Below are 24,988 nucleotides of genomic sequence, written 5' to 3' on the forward strand. Positions count from 1 at the left end.
TTAATCAACTGGATTCAGGCTTGGATTTCATATTTGATTTAAATTAGGTTCCTTACTGAATCTGCAATTCAAAAATTACATATATGACATATTATATATAAATATAAATGTTTATATATGTGTGTTAACATATATGATTGGACTATTTTTTATTTGATTCAGGAATAAGAGGATTCAGTGCTTCTTTTCATTTCTTGAAGCAATAGAATTGAGAGAACGAAAGCATTTGAATTCTAAGTCTTTTCTTAAAAGATGAGAATAAGCAAAATCTTTTTTAAAAAACATGCTGTTTTGGGCTTTTTCTCATTTTTGACTACTTGCTTACCAGAAGGCTTAAAGCATTGTTTGGCAGAATAGGATTAAACAAAAAGCAAGAATGTTCCTCCACAGACTTCCTTATGTTCTCTCCCCTCAACTTTTAATTAAAACACTGTCAGTTGGGGATAAGGGGAGAAAAATACAAAGGCAATTATGTACAGAAAACAAAAAAGCATATTTCATGAAAGCATAAGCTATTAGCACTTTCTTAGCTATCTGATCATCTGAATTTAGAATCACATACTGAGCTCCTAAGAGACACCAACATCCAACTCTGCGGAGAGAGGGAGTCAATACCAAAGTAGGAAAAATGAACAGGGTGCCCTCACAAATCAACAAAGACCAAACTCAAGGAGAAGATGTCATTCAGCCTACAGTAAATCCTCACCTGACTGAACCCCATCATGAGGGGTAACCAAAGACTATACCAATCATAGACCCTCTCAAGGTACACACAGTAGAGGTGAGTACTCAGTGAAGCACAACACTTGGGTTTGCACAAATGAGAAGGAAGATAAATCAACTTTGGTCACTGAGTCCATCGTCATGAGCCACACAGTGTGGTTGGAATGACATGATTCAGGCATTACTTTAAAGAGAAGATGAAGAGCTCTCTGACTGACCAAGAGCCAGGCTTGCTGGGCCCCTTCCATCACCTCCTCTCTTTGACAATCACTGAGGCTTTCTAGAGAATGCTTAGAGCTCTCCAGAGCATTTTGGAAATCACTCATCTGGAACATAAATGTTACCAGTACTTAACTCTTCAACATACCTGAAAAACTTAATTTTGTGTCAGTCCTAACCAGAATCTTCAACGGGTAACTTATTTGAATTGGCTAAAGAGATTTCCACCAACTTTAGAGCAACAAAAACTATGGGCATTGATTTCACCTGGCCTTAATTCCCTGGTTTGTTTGACTTTGTATTGTTACATCAGAGATTTTGTACATAGATTCACATAAGTGGATGCAATAAATGAACATCAGGCCAGGTGCGGTGGCTCACACCTGTAATCCCAGCACTTTGGGAGGCCAAGGCAGGCAGATCACCTGAGGTCAGGAGTTCGAGACCAGCCTAGCCAACATAGTGAAACCCCATCTCTGTTAAAAATACAAAAATTAGCTGGGTGTGGTGGCACACACATGTAATCCCAGCAACTCAGGAGGCCGAGGCAGGAGAATTGCTTGAACCCAGGAGACGGAGGTTGCAGTGAGCCAAGATCGTGCCACTGCACTCCAGCCTGGGTGACAGAGTAAGATTCCACCTCAAAAAAAATTTAAAATAAAATAAAACAAATGAACACTAGTGAATATTTTTAAACATCTACTTATAAGAAGTATTTTAAAGAAGTGGCTAATTTTATCATATACAAGTGACAAGTATTATGTCTATCATTCACATGCGAAAACTAACCTGGATAATGCTGATTGAATTTTCTAAGTCTCAGTTAAAAAAAAATGAAATTTATATTTTAAATCATGGATGTGTACCCATGCACGCACACACACACACACGACCTTATTTCTCCTACAAATGATGACCCACAAGGTTCCTAGGGAACCAGAGTATCTCTCATTAGATCTTTCTAAGTACACTAACTCATCTACTAATATTAATGTTTATTTCAAGTAGAAGAGATGAATTTGAGTTGACGATTAGGTGTAGGCTTTGGTTTAAAGAGGACTTGATTCCTATATGAAGGTTCTTGGTGGCAATCAAAATTGACTCATACAAGTTTAATCATAAAATTCATTTTATTATAAGATTATCAGTTCTTGAGAAATAACAAGCTAGAAAATGTAAACTACCAGATATTAAAACATGTGTTAGACCTACCAGTGAGGTATTAGTTTGAGAACAGACAAAAAGATGAATACAATAAAACAGAGAGATAAGAAACCAGTCCACACAAATATGGACAAAGATGCCACTGAAGTTCTATAGGTAAAGAATGGCCTTTGAACATGTGGCTGAGTCAATTGGATATTCCTATGAAAATAAGAAAAACGAAACCTTGACTCCCTACCTCATACAATAGACAATATTAATTCTAGGAGAGTCACAGACCTACACATCAAAGATGAAACAATAAAGCATCTAAAGAGTGATGTTCCACCCTGGGCAACATGGTGAAACCTTGTCTCTACTAAAATACAAAAAATTAGCCGGGTGTGGTGACACATGCCTGTAGTCCCAGCTACTCAAGAGGCTAAGGCATGAGAATGGGAGCCTGGGAGGCAGAGGTTGCAGTGAGCCAAGATCTCGCCATTGCACTCCAGCTTGGGCTGAAGAGTGAGACTCTGTCTCCAAAAAAAAAAGTGATGTCACCAAGATGGCAGAATAGAAGACAACCATTCATATACCCCCCACAAAAAAAGCTGTTTGCAGATGTTACTTCTAGGCCAACATAAAGCGAGACTCATTCTCCACAGGGCAATTCTCTAATATCCTGGTTCCTCATTCCTGAAAATGTTCTAGTCTGTCAACATCCTACCTAAAGGACCCCAGAAATGCATACTGTAGGTAGACAAGAAGGGCTGATGCACAGTAGAACTTTCACCTCTTTTGCCTTTAATATTTTAGTTCCATTAACTCATTCTACGAAGTCATTAATTTTCTGATAAGACACATCAGATGGATGATAAATACATTCATCAACAAAGAGGACCAGAATTTACTAAGCTCTTGACTTGACAAGCATCAGGTGCTTGACTTTATTATTATTATTTTACTTAATCCTCTTTCCATCCTGGATTGCAAGAAAAATGTTGTACAAACCATGTTATGGGTGAGCAAATTAAAGCCAGTCTAAGGCCATATAGCTAGAAAATGTTAAAGCTTTCCAAGGTCAAGTCCAGTCTGTTGGCTTCAGAGTTCATACTCAAGCCTGTCAGTTTCTTATATTATCCTTGTTCAGATATAAACCCAAACATAGAAGGTTTCAACACAGGACTACACAAGCTTGATTTAATGTTTTGTTAATCAACAAAGCACTATGACATATATCAATTAAAAAAAAAAAAAACAAGTATTTTCTGACCTGACCTTTGCTGTGCTTAGTCTCATAAAAAGTTTCACCAGGGAGAGAGGAAAAGGAGAAAAATGGGATTTGGAAGGACAAAAAAAAGAACCTGCCCTTGAGGAGCTTTTGATGGAATTTTGTATTTGAAATAAATTACTTTAATTCAGTTAGAAAAAATTACCAGTTATCACATGATAAAATGTTAAGTAGTATAAGGCCACACAGACTCAGAGAGCACAAAATCAATGTGGAAATGAATTAGTCTGGGAAGGTTCCTTTCAAGAGCTAGAATGTGAATCAGTCCTTGCAGGGTAAGTCAAATAAGGATAGGCAGATAGGAAAGTAGGAAATTGCTGTTAGTCACTCTACCTGTCAGTTTTCTTGATTATATGCAACAAGAATCAATTCTAACATAAACATAGAACTTATTGTAAGTATATACTATACTTCATAGACTCAACAGAAAGTTGAGAACAAAGCTAAGAAAACGGGCAGGAACCAAGGGAGGCCACATAGCTATAAAACACAGCCAACATCATTTGGTAGGGATAGTCTGGGGACGTCTCCACCACTGACATGCAACGAAAACAGTCACCAGACAGCTGATGCCACTACAAGTGACTCTTGACACTGCTACTATAATAATGAATCTCTAAACTAGTCTTCACTATTTTGTTAACTCTCTCAGTATTAAAAACAAAAGACAAGGCTGGGCGCGGTGGCTCACGCCTGTAATCCCAGCACTTTGGGAGGCCGAGGCAGGTGGATTACCTGAGATCAGAAGTTCAAGACCAGCCTGGTCAACACGGTGAAACCCCGTCTCTACTAAATATACAAAAATTAGCTGGCCATGGTGGCAGGCACCTGTAATCCCAGCTACTCGGGAGATTCTACTGAGGCAGTAGAATCCTTTGAATCTGGGAGGCGGAAGCTGCAGTGAGCCCAGATCGCTCCATTGCGCTCCAGCCTGGGCAACAAGAGCAAAACTTCGTCTCAAAAAAAAAAAAAAAAAGATGACACAACTGGATATCCACGTGCAGAAAAATGTAATGAGACCAACCCTTATCTCACATCATATACAACAATTAACCCAAAATTGATTAAAGACTTAAATGTAAAACCTGGAACTGGCTGGACATGGCGGCTCATGCCTGTAATCCTAACATTTTGGGAAACCAATGCAGGCAGATCACTTGAGCTCAGGAGATCAAGACCAGCATGGGCAACATAGGGAAACCCCGACTCCATAAAAAATACAAAAAATTAGCTAGGTGCGGGGGTGTGTACCTGCACTCCCAGCAACTTGGGACGCTGAGGTGGGAGGATTGCCTTAGCCCAGGAGGTCAAGGTTGCAGTGAGCCATGATCACAGCACTGTACTCCAGCCTGGGCAACAGACTGAGACCCTATCTCAAAAAAAATAAAAAACAAACAGACCTGGAACTATGAAACTACTAGAAGAAAACAGGTGAAAAGCTCCAAAGCAAATCTAGGATTGCATCAAATTAAAAGCTTCTGCACAGCAAAGGAAACAATCAGATGAAGACACAATCTAAGAGATGAGAGAAAATATGAGCAAACCATACATCTGAAAAGAAGTTAATATCAAAAATATATAAAAAATTCAAACAATAGCAAGAAAACAACCCAATTACTTAAAAATGGACAGAGGATCTGAATAGACATTTCTTCAAAAGATGACATGCAAGTGGTCAATGGGTATATAAAAAAATACCGAACATCACATCATCAGAGAAATGCAAGTTAAAACCACAATGAGATATCACCTCACACTTGTTAGAATGGCTATTATCAAAAAGACAAAAAAGAAGTGTTGACACGGATGTGGACAAAAGAGAAGACTTGCACACTGTTGGTGGGAATGTAAATTAGTATAGGCACTATGAAAAATAACATAGAAGTTCCTCAGAAAACTAAAAATAGAACTACCCTATGATCCAACAATCCCACTATTGGGTATTTATCCAAAGAAATGAAATCAGTATGTCAAAGATACATCTGTACTGCCATGTTTATTGCAGCACTATTCACAATAGCCAAGATATGCAATCAACCTAAGTGTCCATCAGCAGATGCATGGATAAAGAAAATGTGGTATATATGAACAATGGAATAATATTCAGCCTTATTTAAAAAAAAGAAAATCCTGTTATTTTCAACAGCAGTTCCCGTTTTGGTACCAGGGACTGGTTTTGGTGGAGGCGGGGGATGGGGGAGGCAGGAGGAGGTGATGCTTTGGGGATGATTCAAGCCCATTACATTTATTGTGCACTTTATTTCTATTACTATTACATTGTAATGTATAATGAAATAATTATACAACTCACCATAATGTAGAATCAGTGGGAGCCCTGAGCTTGTTTTCCTGCAACTAGACGGTCCCATCTGGGGGCGATGGGAGACAGTGACAGATCATCAAGCATTAGATTCTCATAACGAGTGTGCAACCTAGATCCCTGGCATGCACAGTTTACAACAGGGTTCACACTCCTGTAAGAATCTAATGCCACTGCTGATCTGACAGGAGGCAGGGCTCAGGCAGTAATGTGAGCAATGTGGGGTAGCTATAAATACAGATGAAGCTTTACTCGCTCACCCGCCACTCACCCTCCTCCTGCTGTGCAGCCCAGTTCCTAACAGGCCACAGACCAGTACCGGTTCATGGCCCAGGGGTTGGGGACCCCTGATTTGTAACATGGATAAACCTGGAGGACATTATTTTAAGTGAAATAAGCTAGGCACAGAAAGACAAATACCACATGATCTCACTTATATATGAAATCTTAAAAAGTTGAACTCATAGAAGTAGAGAGTGGAATGGTGGTTACCAGGGTCAGGGGAGGGTGAGGGGATGTTGGGGAGATGTTAGTTAAGGAATACCAGAGTGAGAACCTGTCTCAAAACAAACAAGCAAACAAAAGAATATAAGATTTCAGTTAGATAAGAGAAGTAACTTCAAGAGATCTAATGTACAACAGATAACTATAGTTAATAACAATGTATTGTAGTCCTGAAAATTGCTAAGAGTTTGTGGTGAGATTTTAAATGTTCTCGGCACAACAAAATGATAAGTGTGTGAGGTAATATATGTGCTAATTAGCTCAATTTAGCCATTCTATAATGTATACATATTTCAAAACAACTTTTATACATGATATATATGTTTTATTTTTTAATTAAAAATGTTATTTTTTATCAGTTAAAAATTAATATAAGTAACAAGAGAAATGGAGGATTGTAGAGGAGAAAAGAGGGAGGAGGAAAGCGGGAGTAGGAAGAGTAGGAGGAGGGTTAGAAGGAAGAAGAGAAAGTGGAAAAGCAGCAGCAGAAGAAGATGACCATGACAATGACATTCTTGTTAACAACAAATTCCATAAAATGGTGCCCTGGTTGCTCAGATGAGGAAAGAAATAGTCTCCCCCTACTCCTTTCTCAAACACCATTAGTTTCTAAAATGTGAGGCACTCCTACATTATAATAGAAAACTTTTTCCACATAGAAAGCTTGAATTCTAGGTGGCCTCAAACTTTTGAACTCCACCCCCATCATTAAAAAAAAAAAAAAAAAGCAGAGATTCTCTAAGGGTTTCTGGTATTTTTTTAGCACTTGGAGAACCAGCATTGTGATTCTCAATGATCTGGATGTTGGAGAGGCACAGCAATGCCGGGAATCCTGTCTGAGTTCCTCCATGATGGCACATTTATCTTTTTCAAAAGCTCCCTCATTTCAAGAACTGCCACACAAAATATATCCATGGGAAAGCTAGAAAACAACAAGGTCTTGGGAAAGCAGGCTCTATTGAAACATCCCTAACATAAGTCAATTCTCTGTCAAGGGGCTGCTGAAACTATCACAGAGACTTAACACAAACGAAATAGAAAATAAAGTCACTAAATACTGGCTAGTGATAGCCCAACAATTCACATATAAATATATATGGTGTGGCCAATATGATGAGCAGATTAAAAAGTACTGAGAACCTACTATGTGCCTTTCAGTGTATTAAGAATTTTACATTTATAGTTTTAAGTCAGCAGACTCACGTATGTGCCTTCATCTCCAGCAATTTACTTCACTTCTTTAAGCCTCACTTTACTCACCAGTAAAATAAGATTGGAGCAAATATTCCTGCCCCGATTATCACACTGGATTGTTATGGATGGAGATCAAATGAGTGAGTGATTATAAGAAATGTTTTGGGGCCGGGAGCAGTGGCTGACGCCTGTAATCCCAACACTTTGGGAGGCTGTGGTGGGTGGATCACCTGAGGTCAGGAGTTCGAGACCAGCCTGGCCAATATGGTGAAACCCCATCTCTACTGAAAATACAAAAATTAACCGGGCATGGTAGCACATGCCTATAGGCCCAAGCTACTCAAGAGGCTGAGGCAGGAGAATCACTTGAACCCGAGAGGCCGAGGTTGCAGTGAGCTGAGATCTTGCCACTGCACTCCAACCTGGGTGACAGAGCGAGACTCTGTCTCAAAAAAAAAAAAAAAGAAATGTTTTGGAAACTGAAATGCAAGGGATCCTGATGGTAGCAGTTACATTTGATGGCTCAGCCCCTACATGAGCTCTCCAGACATTCAGGACAATGTTCTGTTCTTTGCTTTGCTGCTCTTCTGAGACTCTCAAGCTGGAAGCACACTTTTAAATGCAGCTTTGCTGGCTCCAAGACACAGACCCACACTGTAAAAGATAAATTTAAGCTTGTTCCTAAAAGTATACTGGAAGCTGCCAAGGGAGGGGACTTATCAAAGAAAGGACATCAAGATGTCACTCATCCTTCACATCTGCACCTGTGATTGAGAAAAATGTTTTAATACAAGTCAATATTTAAAAAGAAAATGACAAAATGAGGTCCCTTCCCTTCATCATTTACATTATGCCGTAGGGGTACAAATTTGATCTAAGACATTTTGATTTATACCAATGGAGTGTGCCCGATGAAGGAAATTGTCACTTTTATTCCTAGGAAAGCCCAGTTATGCACATGCAATTCCTGGGTGGTACTGCCAGAACCGTTGGAATTGAGGGATATCACACATAGGTATAACTTTATACATTATGCTTTGAAACTTTAGTGTTTCTGAACTCTCCACCAGGAATTCCTATTTTTGGGAATTTTGTGGCCACTCCATACCCTCTCATCGGACTTTCTCAAACTCCCCAGACCCTATTATTACCTCTCTCTTTCTCCTTCCCCTTTTCTTTCACCTCTTTATGATTCCACCTTTTCAAGGTCTTTTATTGTGCTCTCCCTGTCTTCTTTCTTTGGGCTCTCTTCCTCTCCTTCTCTCAACCCCTTTCTCACATTTATTAAAGGAGATCCAACTACCAAAAACAAAAGAAGCAAAATAACTCACTTAGTTTGCAGGAATGGTGGGAAAGTAACACAGAAATGTAATACATGTTACCGTCAAACTAAAGACCAGGGAAGGGAGGACCTGCTTGGATAACTCAGCTAATAAACATTGGAGCTAAGATTAAAACTCAGGTTTGATTCGGAGGGCATACTGAGCCTTCCTGGGAGACTCTGAAACCCCAAATTTGCCTAAAAGTCAGGGTAATTTGAGACCACATTCCAGTGAAGCAGGAAGGAGGAAGCTTAAGCTGTTTAGATCCTGTCTGCCCTTTTTGGAGGGATCTAAGTAAAGGAACATGAGATGCGTCCACATACGTATTTATATTTACTCCTCTCAATGGATGGCCTCCAGAAAGAGCTCAGAGGGAGGGTTTGATTTAGCTGCAATCAGCTTGTTGACATGTTCGCTCTGTTTAAAAAGGGCAAGCTATGTCTATCTGCTCCAGCCGTTGCCTGGTGTGCCAATTTGGTGAGGTTTATCATCTGTCTCTAATAGCAGTGGGCCCCAGAAATGGCACAGAGCAATTTTCTGCTTTCATTTCTGTAGCACTTGAGAAAAATCTGGGGGCAATTTTTTTAGTCTTAGGCAATATTTCTTAATGTGTTTATCTCTTAGAATTGCTGCTTAATTCTCTCCTTGACTCACTTTCAAAGCTCAAGGCAGAATCCACCATTCTGTAGCTCAGTTCTGACCAAGAGAAATAAAAGAAGGTCAGGGGACTGAACAAGGAGCTCAGAGTAGAGGAACTGGGAAAGTGAGTCAGTTCAAACCCAGGGCGATATCTGGCTGAAGAATAGAGCTGCCTTCTATGTCCTTTTATCCAGTGCAGATTCATCTGCAAAATTATTTCTTTGACGAGTGTGAGTTCAGCACCTCTGAGTGTGGCATTTGTTTTGTCTTTGTCATAAAGGCAAACATTTCCACCCCTCTTTTTAAAGTTAAAAGTTTGTACAGTGAAAGTGTAGCAATCAATTTGTTCAAGCTGTCAGTCTGGAGATAATTCCTACTAACTTTTCATCACCTACAGTCTCACATACAGACATATTTTCAGCTGACATGGAAGTGGCACATACCATTTAACTTCCTACCTAATCATCCTTCAAGTCACTTAGTTTTCTTTCTACTGCATATGTTTTAACGGCTCCACAATTCTGGTATTTTATTTAGCCAGTCATCTGTGGTTGGGCACGTATTTTTTGTTTACAAATCACTCACACTGATATGGTTTGGCTCTGTGTCCCCACCCAAATTTCATCTTTCATTGTAATCCCCATACTCCCCATGTGTCGAGGGAGGGAACTGGTGGGAGGTGACTGGAACATGGGGTCAGTTCCCCCATGCTGTTCTCGTGATAGTGAGTGAGTCCTCATGAGATCTGATAGTTTTATAAGTGTTTGACAGTTCCTCCTTCACACACTCTCACCTGTCACCATGTAAGACGTGCTACTTCCCCTTTGCCCTCCACCATGATTTTAAGTTTCCTAAGGCCTTCTAGGCATGCTTCCTGTTAAGCCTGCAGAACTGTGAGTCAATTAAACCTCTTTCCTTTATAAATTACCCAGTCTCTGGTAGTATCTTTACAGCAGTGTGAGAACAGACTAATGCACACACTTAAACATAATTATCTAAACAATACCCTTGTGGCTTAATACTAAGAATCCATCAAATAACTGATAGGTTTTTTTTCCCCTTTCTCTTAGGATGATGGAGATCTAAGATTTATGTTTTCACAACCCGAATTGACCACAGCACTTTGAGCTCCACTTGAAGTTCCAAACTGAAGCAACCTTATTCAGCCCTGATGCAAATCCAAAAGTCCCAACAACCCCTGATTTCATGGACCCAAGTAGTTGCTGTCATCTTAATATCTGTCAATGGCATGGTTCCAGGCACAATGTGGAGATTTCTGGCTTGGTAACAAGGGGTTGCTGAACAAGTTCTTTTAGGAAGAAATTCAATTTTCTATATTGACGCTTCTCTCTGATGTCATAAATGTTGGGGTGACACATTAAGTAGAGAAGGAAAGACATGTACACTTGTCCCTCGGTATCCATGCAAGGTTGGTTCAAGGACCTTCCAAGGATACCAAAATCTGCCAGATGCTCAAGTCCCTGATAGGAGATGGTGTCACACCCTATCGTATACTTTAAATTATTTCTAGATTACTTAGAATACCTAATACAATATAAATATTATGTAAATGATTGTTAATACTGTATTTTCTATTGTTGTAGTTTTGATACTTTCCACCTGAGGTTGACTGAATCCTCAGATGCAGAATCTGTGGACACAAAGGGCCAATTGTAATATGAAGGTAATGGGCAGGTGGGGGGAGAGAGTAAGAAAAATGAAAGTAAAAGAGAGAAGAAGGGAGGAGGAAGGAAACAGCTAGTTAAGCATGTGTGTGCGTGCTCTCTCTCTCTCTCTTGCTCTCTCTCTCTCTCTCTCCTCAAAGTAGGCCTGGGGTCCTTTTAATAGAATGGTGAGATTCAAGCATTGGAGCAGCTCCTAGAAACCACTGAATTCAAACCCTTCCCAGCACAATTAACAAAACTGTGGACTAGAGGGAAATTACAAAGATTTTACAGCCAGCTTTTCCAAATCCCCCCCTCACACCCTTCCCACTCTCCCTTGCTACCTTTTACCAAAGTTGTAAACTATCATTTATGAAAAGCTATTAACATTGAGCCAGAACACTTTGCATGTATTATTCTATTTAATACCACAACATTGGTTTTAAGTAGCCACTGGTGCCATCTTTGGAAGGCCATGGACCCTCCCTAAGGTCTCCCAGGGCCTGTCGGTGGGGAAGCTGGATTTGAATCCAAGCACTCTGTCTCTCAAATACTTTCTCACATACTGTGATTTAAGCTCTACCTTTTCATTGATGATGCTAAGAGCAAAACCACAGATGTTCCTGCCCAACACAATAAAGTTGGGATTTCTGGGAGATATATTTTTTAAGCAATTCCAAAAGAGATATTCAGAAAATGCAAACCTTTCTAAAATAAAAGACATTTTACACAAAATGGAAAATCTCCTGGGTATAAGTATTATAATTTGGTATATGAAGACAAGCTTTTGACAGGAAAAGCAAGGCTCATTGTGTATTCATAATTCAAGAGTTGCACCCAAAGACATACAAGAGAGGGAAAGAGAGGACAAGCACTCACAGGAATTTATCAACAAAACTATAAATCGATTACATTTTGACTGGAAATCATCTATTTATAGCACACACACGTGTCTTCTCTTCTTGGCTATCTTACATTTCCATTTAGGTACTTGGGGGAAAAAAAGAGCAGAAAATGGTGATTGCAAATAGTCTGATTATCTTGACAACTGTTGTACAGCCTCTTAGGCATGACACTCCTGCAAGCCTCTTCAGCAACCCCATGAAATTTGGAACATTGCTTCGTTCCACTACCTACAGGGAAATACAATTCTCGTCAAGAGTTACCTGCGGCTGATGCAGCTGACAAATGTTATCTAATCAAATCTATAAGCATCTCAGACAGGTGCGCCTCTTGCCAGCCTAGGAAATCACCCTGAATAATTCATTATCTAATATGTTTCTCTAAGCCAACATACCTGAGGAAACAAATAGCACGTTGTGCCACTCTTTATGTGGGAAGAGATGAAGGGGAATTAGAATTCTCATAAGAAATGTCACAAAATTCTTTTTCTTCTGTTTAAGAAATTCTGTATTACAGATATACGGGCCTTGCCACTCCATAACCAACTTCCTAGCTGATTGCCACACCATATTTTGGATCTCTCCTGCTTCTAAAATAATCCTCTTATTTAGTTTCAAAACGTCTCTAAATCAACATCCTCTTACCACACTCAGCCTAGGCACAGACATGAGCACACTTGCTAGGTAACTCCTGTAGATGGTGCCTCAAGTTCTTTCCCTGCCCACAGGAAGAATGTCTAGATAGTTTCCAGAGCTCTCCTTCCTGTTGAGTTTCTTTCTTTCTATACATGCCCTGACTTCCCACTGCCACAACTGCAATGCTGATTTGCTTTTGCTTTAACCCTCTGGATCTCAGAAAAGTGTGAGCACCAGATATGCTCCTATCTCCTTAGGACCCAATACAAAACTATCTTCTATTATCAGTGATTCTCAAATGTTTGTGTGCACCTGATGGGCTTGTTAAAATACAGATTGCTGGGCCCCATCCTGGAGTTTCTGATTCTGCGGTTCTGAAAGAGATCAGAAAATGTGTACATTTATAACAAGTTGCCAGGTGCTACTTGCTCTGGGAATCATATTTTTAAGAACTCCTGAGTTTTACTAATGTTTTCTACACTGACCTGTTCCTAAGAATCACCTGCGAGTACCTGGAAAAAAGAATACAAAGTTCTAGACTCCATTCCCTGTGGATTCCCATTCAGTAAATCTCTAGCTCGCCAGGTGTTGATTACAAACAGGTGTGTTGGAGATTTTACGATGTCAAGAGCCAAGATCAACTCTGAACCAGCGGCTTTAGTGTATTTATGATTTAGGGAGAGATGGTCAATCCGGATGAGAAATCTACTACAATATATCTCTGGCATTCTCAGATTCATCATTTGTAGATTTGACTATCAGAAGGAACTGCACTAAATCATATTCTTTGAAGGCAAAGTTTTACGTCTTTCCTCCTAGATTTGCACAGAAAATACTAGTGGAAGAAAAAGAGAAAAAATGTGGGGGTGGGGAGGAAGAAAGGGAGAAAGGAAAAAAGAGAGGGAAAGGAAGGAAGAGAAAAACTCCCCCTCCTTGACCACACTTTAGTTAGGCTGCTTATCACGACTAGCCTTGATCTTGGCCTGCCCTTAGCAAGAATTCTACTAAGTCAATTTGGGGAGAATTCTCCATTCTTGACATCTGGTCAAGTCCCTCATACTCCATACTCTACCCTTGATGTCTAAGCCCTTGGCCTCTCTTTAGCAAGAAACCTGTTAGGCCAGTCTAGCAAGCATCTGACTATCCCTGATGTCTCCTCTTGAGAAGTCTCCATCCACTGACCCTCTTGTTGTGCTCATTGGCTGTAAATCCTCACTTATCCTTGTTGTATTTGGAACCAAGCTCGATCTTTCTCCCCTATTGCAATAGTCTTGAAAAAAGTCTTTCTGACTTCTTTTAACAAGCATCAGAATATTTTTTCTTTAACAGAAGAAAGAAAGAAAGGAGATAGGGAGAAAATAAGGCTAAAACATACACCAATTAGTAATTTTAACTCTTGTACCACAAGACCTGTGAGTAGGAGGGGCCAATCAGCCTTAGTGAATAGACTTCATTGGCTGTCTAGCTTCTTATCCTGGTGCTATGGTATCCCAACTCAAATGCATTATATGGAGAGATAAATTAGTTTCTAAATAGTGGAATTTGGAGGCTAATGGTCTTTATTCATACAATTGTCAAGACTGTGATCATAGTGAACCAAAACCCTAGCTGACATTAGAACTGTGAGAAAGTTTTAAAAATGCATAAGCCCAGGTCCAACCTCTCAGCAATGCTGATTTAATTGGTCTGCAGTGGAATCCAGGCATGGGTAGTTTAGGTGATTGAAATATATAGCCAAAGTTGAGAACCACTATGATCTTAAAATCACCATCTCTGGTGTGCATCAAGACGGAAAGAACAAAGAGTAACTGAGGTTCCAACTCAGCCATATTGTCCTACCTGTATTAATTGGGAAAGCCACTTAACCTTTCAAAATTTCAGTTTCATTATCTATAAAATGCATATAAAATACCTACTGCATTCAGTTATTCATGAAGAGTAAAGGAAATAAGAGCATTCATTCACTTGTTCCTTCACTCTTTCATGCTCTATTTTGTTCATTCACTTTACAAATATTTATTGATCACTCACCTCATGCCAAGCACTATTATAGGCCATGTGGACAGTACAGTGGCTGATATCGTTTGGCTGTGTCCTCACCCAAATCTCATCTTGAATTTTAGCTCCCATAATTCCCACGTGTTGTGGGAGGGACCCAGTGGGAGATAACTGAATCACAAGGGCTGTTTCCCCCATACTGTTCTCATGGTAGTGATTAAGTCTCACGAGATCTGATGGTTTTATAAGGGGAAACCCATTTTGCTTGGCTCTCATTCTCTCTCTTGCCTGCCACCACGTAAGACATGACTTTGCTCCTCCTTCACTTTCTGCTATGATTATGAGGCCTCCCCAGCCATGTGGGACTGTGAGTCAATTAAACCTCTTTCCTTTATAAATTACCCAGTCTCAGGTATGTCTTTGTTAGCAGCATGAGAACAGACTAACACAGTGACCAAGACAGACCAACACATTCCTGCTCTCATAGGACTCAGCAAAATCCTAGAAATACAGTACATGATCAATAAATGCATATTACAACTGTTATCCAAACCGAAGATCATAATGGTTACTTGTAAAACATAAAATGATAAACTAGAAGGCAATCTGCTTTATACATTTCAAAGGAATACTAAAATTAATAATTATAGTTGTCTCTATGTTTATAATTGATGTATTAATATGACCAATATTGTAAATTTGAAGGTCAATTACTTTTTTTCCCTTTTCTGTCCATAACCCACAGGATGATATAGCCATGAGATTACAGAACTTGAGGATGGAAGGGGACTGTAGACATCATTGAATAAAATCCCCGCATCATACAGATGAGAACTCCACAGACCTCTGAAGTAAAGTTCCCTTCTATTGGGCTGCATTAGCTCTTTCAAGTCAAATATGCAATGGTTTTTATCAGTGAATCCTGATAGTGCTTGGTCAGTGATTTACAGATCATAGGTTCTGAATAAATGTTTGTAGACTAAGAGACTGAATTAAAAATATGTAAATAAAAGTCAATGGTAATTTTTGCTCAAAGAATGCACATTGAATAATAGGCAGCAAAACAGGCAGCTTTTCAATATGGGGCTTTAAAGCATGATAAAAAGCCTATAAATATCTCATCTTCTCTGAAATAGCACCATACATAAGCATGGTATAGTACTAGATAAATTTCATAACAAATAAGTCCCTTTTCAATATAAATTAATAAATTTCCTTTTCACATTATTTTTAGCTATCTAGGTCCTTAGCCTTTACTTAATGATGATGCACTTGACTAAATAAAATGAAAGAAAAATGAAAGTTCTTTCAGACATTAAAATGAATAATGAGTTTAGACTTAATCCAAAAGCAATTTGACTTTAAACATTCATATGAAATTAAATGAGCCATTGAATTTGCTATATAAGCAAGCATTAATCTTATCAAGCTATGAAAACTAGAAAGTTATACAGTGACCCATTAATTTCAGAGCCTAATATAAGGTCTGTTTAATGTCTATACTCCATTAAAAAGTCTTATTCCACAATATAAGTGCTTTTTCATAAAAGTTTAAACCCCAATTCATTTTTTTTTACTGCTTCAATCATGCGATAATCAACTCTGACAAGATTATGGCTGCAAATTTGAATAAGGTATGTAATGTCATGTGAAACAAATTTTGCTCATGGCCAGCTTCCAACAAAAAAGAGGACATTTATATCATTGGCAGAAATGTGTGCATACATTATTAAAGCCCACTCCTCTTCCATCCTAAGGTGTTTTCCTTGCATAAAGTCGTTTATAATTCTCCTATTAAGTAGACAGATATCCCTGTTACATAAGCAAAATTCTTTCATATAATCACCCAAGCCAAAAGCAGCATTCAGTACGCATGAATCATGTCACAAGCAGATGTAATTCAATGTTGAAATCAAATAACATATGTTTATTTTTACACATTTAAAATATTTCTCCATATAAAAAACTGTCATAATTTCATTGGAAATTTTTACATCCCAATTTTTAGCTCTATGTACAACCAGCCTGTTTTTACAGTGAAATTCAGAGTTAGATAAAAATTAAAGAAGAAAGATTAAAAGGGTAGCAGTGTTGTATTTATTACATTATAAGATATTTAGCTAGATGACAAATCTATAATGCTATTCTACATGGCATCTCATCTTGAATGGCATTTCATTTTCATAGCGTAGATGTTGAAAGATATGGGGGAAAGGGGAAAACAGGTAGAAAAAGTAAAATATAAGTTTTTGCTGGCAGGCAGGGTCACTATTAATTTTATTATATATCATATGACAAACTGATCAATTATTTCATAATAATGAAGAAAGACCAAGGAAGTGGAATGCTTTGAGAATATCATCACAGTGATTTGGACTCACATGTATTACTTATTGCATTGTATTAGGATTAGATTAATAAATTACATAGTTTACATATCTTAAATCCTCATTAATAAGTATTAGCTCTTATTATTTAGAGACTGGTAATAATTCACAAGAGGCTTGATATTTGAAATTTACAGCAGTAAATTTAAATAATGAAGTCTATTATTAATGAAAAAAGATTTTGTGGTGCAAGAGAGCAAACCATTACAGAATTTTTTTTAACAAAATAAGCATGGTTTACAGCATTAATCTATTCATCCTTGGGCTGGCACTCAAGGTCTCTATAATCTGTCTCCTAAATACAGATTATGGGTTTGTTGGTTTGGTGTTTTTCTGTGTCATTCATTCAGCCATGTAGTCATTCACGTCATTTGGGATTTAATAGTTTAACCTCATCTCTGTGTTTAGTTACCTCTCCAATCTAGTGCATGACTAGCTGCCAAAATGTTTCAGCCACTCAACACCTGCTTCGGCCACTACAGTGGTTTCAGTGCTGCCCACCCTGCACAGCACAGCACTCATGAAGGGAAACTTGAAGGAAGCTAAACAAAGGTATATTTTATTTCTTTGTACTCACCACAAAACTTAAAGCTAAATTTCACAAGTTGTAGGTATTCACAGATACTTGATAATAGGCACATCAATCTTTTGAGTTCTCCTTTCTTGAAAGCTGGGGGTGTTGGGGGGTGGCGGGAACAGGGCGTGGTGGCTCATGGCTGTAATCTCAGCACTTCGGGAGGCTGAGTCCGGTGGATTATTTAAGGCCAGGAGTTCAAAACCAGCCTGGCCAACATGGTGAGACCTCATCTCTACTGAAAATACAAAAATTAGCCAGGCATGGTGTCGCGTGCCCGTAATCCCAGCTACTCAGGAGGCTGAGGCAGGAGAATCACTTGAACCTGGGGAGGCGGAGGTAGCAGTGAGTTGAGATGGCGCCACTGCACTGCTATAAGAATGAAACCCTATCTCAAAAAAAAAAAAAAAAACAGCAAGAAATTTTCCTCTTTGAAATTGGGTAAACATGAGTTTTGGAGTTTAAATTTTTTTAAGTAAAAGGGAGAAGGGAGAACTGAGCATCCAATACACTTCTATCTATGATGACCTGGCAAATTATCGCAGTTGTCTGTTGTCAATAAGTTCTAATTTGAGGACTGAGTCCTCTTCCTGTTTTGGAGAAAACCCTCCTTTCACAAGTCTTAGTGGAATACAGAGCTGCCCAATATCCTGCCAGTGAGTGATCCCTCTTTCGTAAGTTAGCCAGAGTTGTTTCCTGGCATCCCCATCCAAGAGTGACGGGTTACCTCTTCTACACTCAATCTCTAAAATTAGGGATATCATGACCTGTACTGCCTACCTCATGGGATTGAGGGAATCAATGATATAATAAAATTACCTATACTGACACGCCGTTAATCTTCCACAGTCGTTAGTTCTTTACATTTGACATTTTCTGAAAACATTGAAGAGAAGGCCATTTTTAGAAAACCTCCTAGTTTTTATAAAAATAGAAATGATTTGTTCTCAAACTGTTATCATAAAGACCAAGTGAGATCATATACATAAAAATAACTGAACATTGCTTAGCATGTTACAAACACTAATAGCATTTTTTAACTTCAAACTTTATAACAATTATTGGCCATCCGAAACCATAGAATGTCTATTTGAATATACTTTACAATCACAATCAAAGCTATATCAAAACAGAAGTGACGTCTTTTGTTAATAAGCTGGAAATATAGTCATGTCTTCCTGATTTATGTTCTCTTATTAGCTGTAGGATTTTTTCAACTCACTTAACCTCTTTGATTCTCAGCTTCTTCATTTGTAAAATGGGTAATTATATTTACTTCTCAGAGTTACAATTAGGATTGAAATAAACAACACATGCAGATATGTTAATGAACTCTTACATATTATGCACAGACTATCATCATCATCAACAACAACAACTTAATATTTACTGAGATGTATCTGCTCTAAGAACCATCATACGCACACACACACACACACACACACAAATACACACGCACACATTAATTTTGCTCAGCCACTATAAATATACCAGGCTGAAGAAAATTACATATAACTACATATATGGATATTACTTTTTCTTCTAACAAAATTCCCAGCAGCAAGAGACATTGCTAGAAATGTACTGGCCCCTTGCTTGGGATTGACAAGACAGTGTTGCAAGGACTCCAGCAGACACCAGGAATTAAACTGACAGAGCCATGTTAATTTCAAGCTTCATTAGAACTTGGGTAAGCATGTCTACAGAGACCACCTGAGAGCAGGACACTCTTAGCCAAGCATGTATTCACCGTTAATCAACTCTGCGCAGGAAGAATTTTACCACAGCAACACCCACTCTCATTGTCGTATGAACTTCTTCCTGGGAATAATTCAGATTTACTTTAGCAACTCAGCCTTGAACATTATTCCAAATTAAGATAATCCAACTAAGAATATTACATTTGCCAGACGGTACCAACCAATATTTTAAAATAATGGGTAGGTAGGTAGATAGATAGATGATAGATAGATAGATAGATAGATAGATAGATAGATAGATAGATAGATAGATGGATGAACTTCTTCCTTGGAATAATTCAGATCTACTTTAACAACTCAGTCTTGAACATTATCCCAAATTAAGATAATCCAACTAAAGATACTACATTTGCCAGACTGTACCAACCAATATTTTAAAATGATAAATAGATAGATAGATACATAGATAGATAGATAGATAGATAGATAGATAGATAGATAGATAGATATTGACCAAGAGATAGATTGACCATGCCTAGTAAAGTCTTAGCTACTTCACTGTAGGCTAAGTAAGCTGTGGAAAATTCCATTGTTCAGTTTGTTCCAAATCGATGATTTCTGGAAAAAATGGCCTCTGAGAAAATGTACTTTCAACCAATAAAGTTTAAACTAAACAGTCCTTGAAGGCAACTCATTAAACTTAACAGATTTCGAGTGAAACAACTTCCTTAATGTGGAAAATTGTAACTAAATAATAAGGCAAAACCACAAGGAAAATTTAGACAATTTTTATTAGTCTTTCTTAAAGGTATCACAAATTATGTATTTTTTTAAATAAAATTTTGGAAATCACTTTTTTGCAAGTCCCTCTTAAATTCTCAGGTTAAAGTTACTCTTCATAAAAACTATCACTCTAAAAGAATGTGTTAATCCAAGACTAAACATTCAAGGATGTTATCAAGGAAAATATCTTGGTATGAGAAAATGAGGAAAGACCTAGAAAACCTTGGAAAACCATCAGCACACTATGCAATCTGATCCCAAATGAAGGAGACTGGGAGGGGACATTGGGTTGACGCATCCTAGACTGCGCTGTCATATGAAGTTTTGGCAAGGCCACTGGGGAGTCCTCAAGCCAAAGTCATCATCAGAGGAGTCCCATGTGTCCTGGGACTGGACCTGGAATGGGCCTGCCTTAGTGTCCTATCACACTCATTCATTGACTGGGAGCAGCTGGTGGGAAACATCTTCTGTTCACAGGAGCTGCTATGGATTTCAAAGCACAATAGCTGGTACCCTTGGTCAATTACTGTGTTAGTCCATTCTCATACTGCTGATAAAGACATACCCAAGACTGGGTAATTTATAAAGGAAAGAGGTTAGAGGTCCATTAGACTCACAGTTCCACATGGCTGGGGAGGCCTCACAATCATGGCGGAAGGCAAACGAGAAGCAAAGGCACGTCTTACATGACGACAGGCAAGAGAGCCTGTGCAGGAGAACTGCCCTTTATAAAACCATCAGATCTTGTGAGTCTTATTCACTATCACGAGAACAGCATGGGAAAGACCCACCCCATGATTCAATTACCTCCTACTGGTCCCTCCCATGACACATGGTAATTATGGGAGCTACAATTCAAGATGGGATTTGGGTGGCGACACAGCCAAAACATATCAATTACATTTGGAGATCTGTAAGGTATGGTCTTATGGCTGCCACAAGAGGTAAAATACAGGTTTCCATTTTTTAAGAAAAGTTTCTTTTTTATGTATTTTACCAATATGAAGATTAATGTGGAAAGCAGTTAGACAGTAATTAATAAATACAAAAAAAAGAAGAAATTAATTCTCTCCAAATCTTCAGCTACTGAGTTTTGAAACAACGGTTTGGTGACTGAGTAACACATCCTCTCCCAACATCTCTCCCAGCTCCTTCACAAGAGAAGGGGTCAGTAAAATATTTTGTCAATTTCTAGGGCACAAATTGGGCTGTGTTTATTAATGGGCAGGATAACTATTGCACTGAACAGTAATTCACATGGGTGTACCTCATGCTTATCTTTCATGCCCTTCCTCAGTGTAAGTGGGTTGGTAAATTGACCAAGAGACTCATCTCAGAGTCTCTTCATCATTGTTTCATTCCCCCATATATTGCATCAATCCACAGAGTTTATAATAAGTTCCTGTGGTCTAGATTTGGGATTCAGAGAAACTGGCAGTCTTGCATAAGCCTTAAACCTAAGACATATGCTCCAAACCTGCTTTCCCAAAATGCTGCTCTGAGGAGCACTGAGCCTTTGTCCAACCGGCAATGCAGAGGCACTTTGTATCCACTTCATATTATTCATTGTGTTCACTTCTTCTGCTAAACGTTCAAAAAGAAAGAGACTCCTAGAGGCATAATCCATTTTAGTACTGACCAAACTATAACTCAACATCACTCAAAAGCTTCAAAGATAAATAATATACAAATACAAAATTAAAATTGTTAAAACAACATAAAAACCCAATCCATATTAAAATTTTGTTACATACCTAAGACCATCTGAGACCCAGGTCAGTTTGACCACATATGTTACTACAATGTGAGAATTTCTAGCATTTTGATGAATGGGTTGAGAATTAATTATAACTGATTTCTTATGCCTTTTTTTAGATATTATTTAAAATACCCATATCTAATCAGCAGAACTTTCAAAACCAATCAGAGTAAAAGGTTGGTACTTAAATATGTTTATCCTCTAAGCAGGTGTTTTCTTTGACATCCTATGCCCTGATTCACAAATGTAAGATCAATATAAAACTGCAGATCTTGAGGAAAAGGAGAATTTTAGGCTGGCAATGCACATGACAAATAGAAATACAATATTCACATATTAAAACACAGTATTACCAGCCGGGCACGGTGGCTCACGCCTGTAATCCCAGCACTTTGGGAGGCCGAGGTGGGTGGATCACGAGGTCAGGAGATCAAGACCATCCTGGCTAACACGGTGAAACCCCGTCTCTACCAAAAATACAAAAAATTAGCCGGGCATCGTGGCAGGCGCTTGTAGTCCCAGCTACTCGGGAGGCTGAGGCAGGAGAATGGCATGAACCTGGGAGGCAGAGCTTGCAGTGAGCGGAGATCATGCCACTGCACTCCAGCCTGGGCGACAGAGCAAGACTCCATCTCAAAAAAAAAAAAAAAAAAAAAAAACAAAACATAGTATTACCATGGGCTTTTCTTCATAGGGTACCCCCAATTCTAGTTTTATACAACAGTTTTATGAATCTTCATAAGTGGCTCTATATATGTGTGTGTATCTATATATGTACACACACCAATATATGTATATGTACATACATACACATATATACACAAATATATATAACCACCATATTACATATATATTATACACACACAGCTATGTAAGTTGTATATACACACACTTCTTGATCTGCAGTCCAATGTTCTACCTCTGAGCTATACCGCCTCCTCACACACACCTACACAGCAATGTCCTTGAAAGTAGTCATTTCAATGGTTAAGTTACCTTTTGTGACAAGGCTGCAAATGCCTACCAATATTTGTAGCCCTTGTGACACTACTAAACTAGATTCCTCAGACCCTACATCAAAGTGAAGACATATGACTGAGTTTTGGCCAATGGAATATGTGTCACAGTTATATATGCTACTTCCAGGCCTAGACCCCTAAGACCAGTATTGGCTGTTGGGGAGGCAGAAGTGGGCTGGAAGGAGTCATGGGTGTAGCATTTGCTAATTTTCCGTTATGTAAATACTTTCACCATGGCTGATTTCAAGGTACCAGTGTAACATCACTGACAGCAGAGCTGGGAGAGATGTATTAAGCAGTGCAGTTGACCTTCTGTATCTGTGGGTTCTACATCCGTAAATTCAACCAACTGAAAATCAAATATATATATATATTTAATATATATATTAATATAGATATTTAATGTATATAGATATTAAACCCCAAAAACGGCTAGGCGTGGTGGCTCACGCCTGTAATCCTAGCACTTTGGGAGGCCAAGGCAGGCAGATTGCCTGAGCTCAGGAGTTCCAGACCACCCTTGGCAACATGGTGAAACCCCGTCTCTACTAAAAATACAAAAAATTAGCCAGGCATGAGGGCGCACACCTGTAATCCCAGCTACTTGGGAGGCTGAGGCAGGACAATTGTTTGAACCTGGGAGGCATAGGTTGCAGTCAGCCAAGATCACGCCACTTCACTCCAGTCTGGGCAACAGAGCAAGACTGTCTCAAAAAAATAAATAAAACTCAAAAAATAAAAATACAAGAATTTAAAAATACAAATAAAAAACAATACACTAGAATAATTTACATAGTATTACATTGTATTCGATTATTTAAAGCATACAGGAGGATATGTGTAGGTTATATGCAAATACTATGCCATTTAATATATGAGATTTGAGCATCTGTGAATTTTGGTATTTGTGGGAGTCCTGGAACCAATTCCCCGCAGATACCAAGGGATGATTGTATTTCTGCCCTACAGATACAATAGATGTAAATAACCTCAAGACCATAGATAATAGTAAAATATAGTAATAGAAGTAGGAAATGATGTTTTGTTTTTAATGTGATTTATTATTCATAGATTGATATTATTTAATTTTTCATGACGGTCATATTTAAAAACCAGCTCACAAAATATCTAAAAATTTAGCAATTAGCTCTAACAAGCCAGCAGAGCCAGCTCCAGCATGTCACTGCTAAGGTCTTTCACGGGACACTGCACACACTCTTTCTTTCCGTTTCCTAATCAGACCCTTGAGATGCCGCAGTTTAGGGGTCCCCAGAACCATTAGGAGAGCCCGGTCCCTAGCCAGTTCCCCCTTTCTTCTCATCCTGCTGATCCACAGTGAGTTGAGAGTAAGAAACAATACTCCCTGTGTTACGATACTTGATTGTGGGGTTATTTGTTGCTGCAGCTGGTACCGGAAAAAAAATGAATTCTTTCATTTATTGGTTTTCATGTTTGATTAATCTTCAAACCCAGCTGAGAATGTTTGGTGAAATATAGATTCCTGGACCCCTGGTGATTAAGAATCTCCAGGACTTTGGGGTTGGAAAGACTCCCTGATCATCGGTCAGGTTTGGGAACTAATGATGCAGTTAATCCCACCTCTCCCCAGTTGTTTTTACTAAAGCATCCTACAGCTTTGCAGAAGGAAGGAATTATCTAAGACATATAGGTCATAATTAGAATAAGCCAATTTCAAATTTGAAATGTGGTCAAAATTTCTCTTTCATCTTCAATATTTATCCAAATTCAATATTTTGTTTCATAGAAAATCTGTGTGTTTGCTTTAATATTATTTTTTAAAATTTCAAATTATTTTTCAGTTAGGTTTCTTGACTTCCTCCCTTTTCCTTTCAAAACCTGTGAAGTAAAACTGATGCTTCAGAGAGACACCTTGTGGTGTTAGGTTTTGAGAACCATATCATTATTCCACCTCCCTTTGGAGGTACCCCCAGTAAACAGTTGACCAAACTCTGCTTAAACAGCTGCAGAGATGGGGGGCTTTTAACTACTCCTGGCAGGCATCCCTTCCCATTATTAAATACCTCTCAATATCTGAGAGCTCTTCCTCATAAAGAGCTAAAATCTAAATTTGTTATTTCAAGGAATCAGGTTTGTTCCTTTTGCCCACAAAAAGCAAATCGATTTCCACCCATATGACAGTCCTTTCATCCTATAGGAGAGGTTATCATGATTTGTCACTCCTGATTATTC

This window comes from Nomascus leucogenys, chromosome 2, assembly GCF_006542625.1.
Source record: "Nomascus leucogenys isolate Asia chromosome 2, Asia_NLE_v1, whole genome shotgun sequence".
Taxonomy (NCBI): domain Eukaryota; kingdom Metazoa; phylum Chordata; class Mammalia; order Primates; family Hylobatidae; genus Nomascus; species Nomascus leucogenys.